General features: G+C 34.4%; 1 long non-coding RNA gene across 2 annotated transcripts in view; it reads left to right on the plus strand.

Annotated features, from left to right (window-relative positions):
• Window positions 1–9,158, plus strand: part of LOC125922757 (uncharacterized) — a 49,705-nt gene extending 40,547 nt beyond the window's left edge. For both annotated transcript variants that reach the window (XR_007457766.1, XR_007457767.1), the window contains 2 exons: window positions 8,525–8,582; window positions 8,960–9,158. This is a non-coding gene — a long non-coding RNA (uncharacterized LOC125922757). The remainder of the gene's footprint in view (window positions 1–8,524; window positions 8,583–8,959) is intronic.
• The last annotated feature ends 1,980 nt before the right edge of the window (window positions 9,159–11,138 follow it).

Genomic DNA, 11,138 nt, shown 5'->3' on the forward strand with positions numbered 1-11,138 from the left:
AGGGAGAGGTATACAATGTGCGTGTGTGTGTGTGTGTGTGTGTGTGTGTGTGTGTGGTATTTTGAGGTGTTACTGTGATATTTCTGGGTTTTAAGTATGAAGCAGGCATATAGCTAAGAATTCAGACACATTCAAATACCAAAACAAGGCCAGTATGACTAATGTGAACAAACCCTCAATCTGGGAGCTGTGGGTCTCCCTCAACATATCACTCAATCTATATCTGGCATTGAAGCAAATGTCACTTCCTAATGCACAGGAATGGGGGTGGCCTGAACATGCACATGTCTTTCAGTTTGATTCTCCATCAGTCATCATGATTTCTGCCCTTCCTCCTACGCCTTCTCTTCCTTAGCTCCTGACTCTAGGGAGCTGCACTGTGCAAAATTGCTGCTAGTTCCACTGCAGCTTTTTCTGTTGAATATACTGAGCGATGGCTCTTTTTATTCTAATATATCCATCAAGGTGCTCCCATCAGTCTTCTGTCTTCCAGAAATTCATTCTAATCTTTTGACTGCTGATGTTTCTCTGCTGCCATTCTCAGAAGCTCTGCAGATTTATTCACTTTCATATTTCTTCCCTGAACACTCCATGGATTTTTGAGATAGAGAAGAATTTAATGAAATTTCTGACTCTAATAACTGGAACTAGAAGCCTGTAAGAATTTTTAAATGTTATTTCATAAAGAAAAGCAACATTTAAAGTCCATACCAAAGAAGTATTCCCATATATATGTACATATGAAAAGAGCTAAGTTCTCCTTTCTACAGTATTTATACAAATCACCAAAGATAAACTAAAAGAGTGAGAAAGAATTCAAAGAAAAAAACATTTTTGTAGATCTGAAAAACACAAATCTTTAAATAATATTATATTTTCAAAGACAAATTAAAAAATAACTGGCAGGCTGAGAAAATATAATTTCAATATGTATAGCTGAAAAATAGTTAATTACTTGTATGTCACCCTTAAAAATCTTTGTAATTTATTAAATTAAGAAAAATCTTAAGTGTCAAAACTTGAAAAAAAAGACTACAGGATATGAAAGGTAAGTTAAATAATGAAATGACTGATAAATATTTTTCAAAAACTTTTAAATTATGGGGAAATATTCAAATACTTGGCAGATGAAATATGATTCATTTGGATACAAGTTTCAAAAACACAATTTGAATTTATTTAAATTAAAAAGGAATGTAGTAAAAGGATATTGGTGTAGTTTACTTAATGAAAAGAAGAGAAGACCCCGGTATGCTTCTGGGGATTCTACTCAACCCAGTGCTTCTAAGACATTTACTCTCTCTGAGTGACTCTCACGTGTTCAACTCTCAAATTGGATACAGCCTTGTCTTATGTAGAAAGTGAACTTGCCACTTGGTTCACAGAGTTATGTCTACCTTATAGAGTGGCCCTGGAGGAGAGCTCTTGCTTATTGGGAAGGACCCTGACCTACCTTGAGTCACATGCCTACCATGAACAAATGAATATGGCTAGGTGCGCTGTGACTGCACCAAAACTGGTTCCCCTGCTAAACCCTGTAGTCACAGGGTAGTGACTAGGTTGGTTTGCTAGCCAGATGAAATAAGAGCTACTTAGCTGTATAATAAGTGAAGAGGAGGTTTTGTTAAAAGGAAGATGTTGCAAAACTGGGGGGCAAAATGTTTCTGAATCCTTTCTTGACAGTCACTTCCACCCATGAGAATTTGAAGGATGTTGATCTACTAGAAAGAGTAGTACACAGGAAATTAAGTATTACCTCTGTGGCTGCATCATTGCTGGCTATCACAAGGGTTTACTGGCCAAAAATAGATTGGAGCACACAGCATTTATAACCTAAAGACCAACAGGGAACAAAATTTTCATGCAGTTCTAATCTCTTTCTCACATATTCACCAAAATCCCACATGGTGAAATCTGTCAAGCATTTGAGTGGTCTTTAACAAAAAAAAAAGAAAGAAAGAAAGAGAAAAAAAAGTTGAATCGGCTACAAGGCTCAGCTTTCTTATCTTAAAACATAAGAATAAGCAGAAGAAAGGGCCCACATTCATAAGCATGATTCCTTATTAAGCAATATGGCCCAATTAGTGAACAGGACTTTGTCCTATTAGATTAGCAAATGACCATGTTGGAGGAGGCAGCAAGAAAGTAGATGAAAGAAAGGAATGGGCAATCCTTTGATCTTTCATGTAACTAATCCAAACATAAGTTTATGTCCTTATATGATCACTTGCAACTCTAGTCATGAATTTTCACTTTTCGTTATAGATATAGTGGGCTTTAGTCATAGAATTCAATAACAGGAGATGAATTTAGAGACTAAGTTTAACTGCATTATTTTAGACTAAACTGATATTCTGAGTAAATAAATTACTCTTTGAATTCGGGCTTTCTAACGGGGATGTGTGCTTTCTATTATATGTATCTGTGTTTCTACAATTAAGAAGGTTGCTTCTTCATTAAACAATACCTACTTGTCTGTATCTTCTCTATCAATCAATATAATATCATCTGTGTATTCTGTAATCTTAAGATAACGTATTTTTTATAAGATGCTGTACAATGACTATTTTCTATCTCTAGGGTCAAGCTCAATAAAACTGTACCCAGTCTTTTCTATTTTTGATTAAAAACAACTTTAATTCCTGAAGCTTTTATCCCTAAAATATATAGGTTTATTTCAACGTTTTATCGCCTATGTGTATGGGAAATACTTTTTCACATTTGTGGATATCTTTACTTTTTAATTGCTTAATTAATTTTCTTCCCTAATTTCTCATGCAATATTTATATCAGGCAGCCTCTGAACAGATAGATGCACACAGAGATACATAAACACATACATATACACGCATTCTGCAGCAGTCTTCCTAGAGTAATACTTCAAGTTAGACATTTTTATTTTTATTTTTTAGAAATGGGGAAATAGGCACTGGTTTTTTCTTTCTTTCTTTCTTTCATGTTTATTTATTTTTGAGAGAGAGAGACAGAGACAGAGCATGAGCAGGGGAGGGGCAGGAAGAGAGGGAGACACAGAGTCTGAAGCAGTCTGAAGCAGGCTGAGCTGTCAGCACAGAGCCTGATGTGGGGCTCGAACTCAGGAGCTGTGAGATCATGACCCGAGCCTAAGTAGGACACTTAACCAACTGAGCCACGCAGGCATCCCGGCACTGGTTTTCTATAGGCTACCCTGAAACTGTTTCAGAGAGATATGTTGTATTGTGGTATAAGTGCCACTTTCCTGTCATTGAAATACATAAATTCATCTCCCCCCAATTTACCAATTGCATAGCTTATCAATATAATTCAACATCACAAAAGATAAATGGTAAGCAAGCTATATAATGAAATATTTACCATTCATATTCATAACATTCACATGTGTGTGTGAGAGAGGGAATTACATATTGGACTGTTGTAGTCTGTATACCACAAGGTAATATTTCAGTTTACCTCATGTTTTGGGGTTCAAATTCAGTATGAAAGTTAGTCCTATGTGTAATTTGTAATTTTAAGACTTAATATGATATCTGTTGTGGGTATTCTACATATTATAAAGTATGAAATTTATAATGAAATCATCAAGTGAGTAACCTAAGTGACACTAGTTTTAAATTTCTCTTTAATGACATTACTCTCTGCACTGTTATTTAACATAGTATTGGAAGTCCTCGCCATAGCAATCAGACAACAAAAAGAAATAAAAGACATCCAAATTGACAAGGAGGAAGTAAAACTTTCACTATTTGCAGATAACATGATATTCTATATAGAAAACCTGAAAGGCTCTACCAAAAAATTGCTAGAACTGATACACAAATTCAGTAAATCACAGGACACAAAATCAATATATATATAAATCTGTTGCATTTCTATACACCAATAATGACCCAGCAGAAAGACAAATTAAGGAATCAATCCCATTTATAATTGCACCAAAAACCATGAGACACCTAGGAATAAACCTAAACAAAGAAATAAAAGATCTGTACTCTGAAAACTATAAAACACTGATTAAAGGAATTGAAGATATCACAAAAAAAAATGGAAAGACATTCCATGCTCATGGGTTGGAAGAAGAAATATTATTAAAATGTATATATTACCCAAAGCAATCTACACATTTAATGCAATTCCTGTCAAATACCAACAGCATTTTTCACAGAGCTAGAACAAACAATTCAAAAATTTCCATGGAAACACAAAAGACCTTGAATCACCATGCGATCTTGAAAAGCAAAGCAAAGATGGAGGCATGACAATTTCGGACTTCAAGTTATATTACAAAGCTCTAGTAATCAAAACAGTATGGTACTAGCACAAAAATAGGCACATAGATCAATAGAGCAGAATAGAAAGTCCAGAAATGAACCCACAACTATATGGTCAATTAATCTTTGACAAAGCAGGAAAGAATATCCAGTGGAAAAAAGATAGTCACTTTAACAAATGGTATTGGGAAAAGTGGACAGCAACATGTGAAAGAATGAAACTTGGCCACTTTATTATACTATACAAAAAAAGAAATTGCAAATGGATGAAAGATCTAAATGTGAGGCATGAAACCATAAAAATCCTAAAGGAGAACATAGGTAGTAACCTTTTTGACATTGGCCATAGCAACTTATTTCTAGATCTGTCTCCTGAGACAAGGTAAACAAAAGCAAGAATATACTCTTGGGACCTCATCAAAATAAAAACTTCTGCACAGCAAAGGAAATAATCAACAAAACTAAAAGACAACCTACAGAATGGGAAAAGATATTTGAAAATGACATATACAATAAAGGTTTAGCATCCCAAATATATATAAAACATAAAACTCAACACCCAAAGAATAATCCAATTATAGAAGGGCCAGAAGTCATGAACAGACAATTTTCCAAAGACATACATATGGCCAACAGACACATGAAAAGATAATCTCACTGATCATCAGGGAAATACAAATGAAAACTACAATGAAATACCACCTCACACCCGTCAGAATGGCTAAAATCAACAACACAAGAAACAACAGGTGCTGGCAAGGACTTGGAGAAAGGGGAACCCTCTTGCAGTGTTGGAGGGAATGCAAACTGGTGCAGCCACTTTGGAAAACAGTATAAAGTTTCCTCAAAAAGTTAAAAATAGAACTACCCTATGACTCAGCAATTGTACTACTAGGTATTTATCCAAAGAATACAAAAATACTAATTCAAAGGGATACATGCACCCCAATGTTTATAGCAGCATTATTTATAATAGCCCAAGTGTCCATTGCCTGACAAATGGATAAAGAAGAGGTCATATATATATAGAATATGTATATTATATAATACAATATATATTGTATATAATACAATATATATAATATATATACATTATATATAATGGAACATTACTTAGCCATAAAAAGAATGAGATCTTGCTATTTGCAATGACATGGATGGAGCTAGAGTATTGTGCTATGTGAAATAAGTCAAAGAAAGACAAATGCCATATGATTCCCATCATGTGGAATTTAAGAAACAAAGAAATGAGCGAAGGGGCAAAAAAGAGACAGGCAAACCAAGAAACAGACTCTTACCTATAGAGAACAAACGGATGGTTACTAGCAGGGAAATAGTTAGGGAGGTGGGTTAGATAGGTGATGGCAATAAAGAAGAACTGCACTTGTGATGAGCACCGGATATTGTATGGAAGTGTTGAATCACTATATTATACACATGAAACTAATATTTTACTCTGTTAACTCATTGGAATTTACTTTTTTAAAAGTTTATTTCTTTATTTTGAGAGGGAGAGAAAGAATGGGGATGGGGAAGAGAGAGGAGAGAGAGAATCCCAAGCAGTCTCGGCACTGTTAGCACAAAGCCTAATGTGGGGCTCGAACTCATGAACTGTGAGATCATGACCTGAGCTGAAATGAAGAGTTGGATACATAACTGACTGAGACACCCAGGCACCCCACTAACTGGAATTTAAATAAAAACTTTAAAAAAATCCTTCAGAGGGGCGCTGGGTGGCTCAGTTGGTTAAGGTCCCACTACAGCTCAGGTCATGATCTCGAGGTCCATGAGTTCGAGTCCCGCGTCGGGCTCTGGGCTGATGGCTCGGAGCCTGGAGCCTGCTTCGGATTCTGTGTCTCCCTCTCTCTCAGCCCCTCCCCCGTTCATGCTCTGTCTCTCTCTGTCTCAAAAATAAATAAAAAACGTTAAAAAAATTTAAAAAAATCCTTCAGAGAAACTATAAAAAATATATTCTCTAATTTGTTTATTTTAGAGCAATTTAAATTTTTAAACCCATAATAATAATTTATTTCCTTCTACTTTAAGGTAAATATGTATCTCAGAATTGGCTGTTGAATTATTACACGTTTTACTGCATATAGGGTAAAGATAGAAGTATAAAAGCATAAAATAACACATTTGTAAAAAGAAGAAGAAATCATACTTGAACTATAAGAAAAATAAGGAAACATGTAACTAATAATGATTTGTATGAGTAAATTTACATATGCAAAAGAAATTATCTAGAAATAAACATTTGCCTTAATAACATAATGCTCTCCAAACTTCTTAGGGAATATTCAAGAAAAATGCAGTTTTAATTTTAATATGCACATGAGATCAATTAATGTATCACATATGCAAATATGAAGGCAATGACCCTGATTCTGAATGCTTGTTATTTCTGGAGTTGGCATATGGCTCTCTCTAACAGCAGACATAATGATTTCAATAAATTAGCTGCTAATGCCATGTAATGAACTCTGATTTGTGTTAATTTGTGCATTACTTAGCAATTTCATGTTAATTTTTTTGAATATCAGTTTTTAAGGCAGTACTAGAATTTCATTTTGCACCTAAATTTTTAAAAATGGTAAGAATGAGAAGTACATTTTGATTTAGATATTTTAATAAGAAAAGAAATTTTAAAAAGTACGAATGTGGGATGTCACTCAAAGTTTAAATAAGAATTTGTTTCCAATAATCCAAGTTTTTAAAAATAGTGTTTTAATGGAACAACAACATTGCCAAAGAGTCAGAAAGGGTTATTAGGTTTATATTTAAAATAGCAAGTACTGAATTTCCCTCTTGATCTCTTTCCCACCCCTACCATTCCTATGTAACACAGAACATTACAAGTTTTATCTGATAGTTACTGGCATTGGTGGAGGTAATGGTGGGTCAGTGATATTCACAAATATATACTTGTGCATCTAGGTATGTGAATTGTATATGTATAGCTTAAATATCCACACTGGATTATTTTTATGAAATTATTAGGAATAAAATACACTAACAAAGAAAACCTTTTGACTAAGTGTATTGAATAAAATCAAGATTTTGCTTGTAAGTGTGGTCTTACAAAGACAGATTAATTCTAGACAGCTTACATAAAAGCTGATAAATATGAATATTTTCTATTTGATTTTTGTCAGTCTAAAAAATACAACAGAAGTTAAAATCATTCCTACTTTATGTACACTTTTCTTAATATCTCCTTTAACTTTCTATACCTCACTTTCCTTATGTAGGAGTGGGATAATGGTAATTAACTCATGCAACTCTTAAGGGAATTTAATGAGTTAATATATGCAAAGTGCCTGGCAGTTATCTTTATTAAGAAGTATTGGTAAAGAAGTATGGTTAAATGGATAGTTTCACCTGATCAAACACAGGTGTCTCGTATTTAAATATCCTGTCCATTTTCTATGTTACAGCCAGTGTTACAGCTAGTGTGAAACATAAATCTGATTTACATTATGATTCCTTTGCTTAATCTTTAGTGGATACTTCCAAGATAAAAGCCAGAATCCCTACATGGAATTCAAGGCCCTTCACATTCTGGCCTCTCCAATTTTCTTTGGTCATCTGTGAATCTTTGTAATTCATATCAACCAGTCTATCCACACTAAACTATTTGTATTTATCTGAATATATCATAATATTGAATGCCCCCATGCCTATTTAAATAATATTCTTTCTGCTTGAAATGCTTGCTGTAGCTTTATTTTCCTGGCAAATTCCTACTGATGATTCTTGACTTTGAGATGTGATCATTGATATATCTAAGTGAATATTTCAATCTAAGTGAATATTTCAATCTCCTTGTTTCCATAATCTCTTTAAAACCATGTATTTGAGCCTATCAGAGTATATTGTTTGCATGTCTCTCTCTTGTGGACTCTTAGCATCATGCAGATTAGTACCCTATTCAATATATCCTTTCACACACAGTGCTTAACACAGTACCTAGCATATAATAGACTTTCAGTGAATATTTCGTGAATCCCATGTTGAAAATGATGTAGAATTGTATTCATACGATGTTCTTCCAATAAGAAAAAATAAGGCATAATATTTAAATGGATCTTGGGTATTTCAAATAAACCCTGGATTTATGAGATATTGTTTGTGCTTCTCAGCAGCTGTATTTTCATGTTTAATTCCATGGAATGCTAAGTTCATCTGTTTTTAATTATAAATACTGGAAATATTGCTTTATTTTTTCATCATATAATCTTTGTTTTTTCTTACAGTGTTCTCCGTGTCTCATCGGCTCTGGTAAACTTTCTCACTTCACAAAGAGAACATAAGGTATGGCAAATTCATTCAGTGCTAATCATGAGCTGAGCTTTTTGATGTTTCACTTCCTTCTCTACGACAAAGTTAGAGGTGCCAGGAATATTGAGTTGTGACTTGTGAATCTTCTTGCTGATCCAAACATACACAGGAGACTAAAAAAATATTCAAGGCCCATATAAAGGTAGGTGTTAGATACTGAACCACAGTATATTCAAAAGCATGGAGTCTTTAAACCTTGTTTTTCTTGAAATTAGGGTTGGGATTTTAGGATAGATCAGTCTATATGGTGTACCAACATAAGTTCTGTTAGAGTTGGGGAAGGCAAGTCTCTGTGTAGGAAACTCCAGCATTTTCCAGAGTTTTTCACTCTTGTTCTCATTACTTTCTAGTTCGTCAGAACTTCTGTAATCCTAATTAGCTGCTGTTCATATCCGCACTTCATTGAGGTATGGGGGTTTTGGTTCTCATCTGCTTTGACTGATGGAGTCAGACAATGGGCCTTCCATTTAATGTGAGGTGCCCTAACATGCCAGATAAAAGTGGTTAAGTGGCCATTTTCCAAATTTTTTATGGATTGTCATTTTTTTTAATTATAAAAGCTACATCTTCTCACATCATCTGTGGCATAAAATGCTGAACTTAAAAACAATTTTCTGAACATTCTAAATAATTCCAAATAATTCCAATGAAAGCTTATTTTATAAAGTCACTCATAATGTTTACATATTATGTTATGCATAATATTTTAGACTCCTTGCTGACTTGATGTTGAATCATTTCAAAGTTTCGTGTGCATGTATGTGTGTGCTTGTGTGTGTGTGTGTGTGTGTAGGATAGGAGAATGTTTAAAGAGTAAATATCCCTCATTTTTTTCCTTTAATTAACCATATGTAATATTTTTAAAATCATATATGTAGGAGCTTGAGTGCTTATCATGGTTAGGATGTGTTGATCCAGTAATCTAGACTAAGTACCTGGGAACAATGAGAAGTGCTCCTAAATTTCAGTGCATAAAATATAGGCAGGCATTTGGAGAGTCACTATTGGGGTAAAAAGAAAACCAAAGTGAAAAAGTCAGTTCAACTCTGACATTGGTGGTCTGAAGAGGCTAAGGGAAATAGGAGTAGACAATTTATTACCTAAGCAGTATTAATCAGAGAAAGAATTAAGAGGGAGAAGATATTGCCTCTGAAAACAGAACTATAAAAAGTCTTTTTTGTTGTATTGATAAGGCTTTTCCAGAGAAATCAATAGGATGCATATATATATATATATATATATATATATATATATATATAAAGAGATATTTATTATAAGGTATCAGCTCACATGATGGAGGCTGGCAACTCTTAACATCTTCAGGGGGAGTTGGAAAGCTGGAAACCAAAGACAGCAGATAGTAATAGTTCCAGTATAAGTCTGAAGGCCTCAGAACAAGAAGAATCAATGGTGTAGTTCTACTCCAAAGGCTGGTAGACTCTAGACCCAAAAATATCTGATTTCAATTCAAGTCCTAAGGCAGGAAAAAGGCCAATGCTCCAGTTTAAAGATTGTCAGGCAAGAAGGAATCCTCTTCACTTTGGAAAGGTTGGTCTTTTTTGTTATATTAAATGCTTCCACTGATTAGATGAGGCCCAACAACATTAAGGAGGGAAGTTTGCTTTACTCAGTCTACCTATTTTAATGTTAATGTCATGTAAAGCACTTTCACAGAAACATCCAGAATAGTGTTTGACTGTATTTCTGAGCACCCTGTGGCCCAGTTAAGTGTACCCATAAAATTAAACATCATATTAGTAGAAACAGAAAATATAAAGTCAATGAATTCACAAATCACAGAGCTCTGACACCTTGCGGAAACCAGACAAAGTGACCACAAAAGTTCATTGATCTTAAGACATAGTTAGGCTGGACCAAATGGAATAGAAGGTCAACTGCCACAGAATGGAATAGGTGGAAATCCCAGTTGTTCAAGTGATGAGTCTCCCTTTCCATGGTAATGATCTTATGATAAGAAAAAGAGGAAGCACATACCTACAAAAGAGAAGTAAACTATAATTAGAGGGAGAGTCACTTATGTTCTAGCGGTGGTAAGGAGAAGGTTCTAAGAAGTTTGGGAAGTATTTTTCATGAATTAAATAATTTTACAAATGTACAAAAATATTAATGTAGGCCTAGGTATTCACATCCCATTGGGCCATCCTTTTTCCTATTTTGTTTAAATCCATGTGGATAACAGATTGTGTGGCTTCCTGCCTATATTGTGTCACCTGTTTTACTTCTAAGCCTTTAAGGAAACTTAGGGAAAATACTGAACCTTATTGTCTTCATATTTGTGTGACTTGTTTTAGGGTCAGAAACATTATAATAGTTGGCATCTTGATTACTCACATTGCCTTTATTATGACTGCACCTCCCTAGGGTGGTAGCAGAAATGGAAGAGGAAGTCAGCACTGGTAAGAAGGACTTGGTTGGAACTTAAAAGGAACAAACCAGAGTAAAAGAGTTCCAAGCACAGGGTAGGAAGCAGTCTTGGAATAATTCCTTCAGCTTCCAACTATGTGTGCA

This window comes from Panthera uncia, chromosome B1 (assembly GCF_023721935.1).
Source record: "Panthera uncia isolate 11264 chromosome B1, Puncia_PCG_1.0, whole genome shotgun sequence".
Classification (NCBI taxonomy): Eukaryota; Metazoa; Chordata; class Mammalia; order Carnivora; family Felidae; genus Panthera; species Panthera uncia.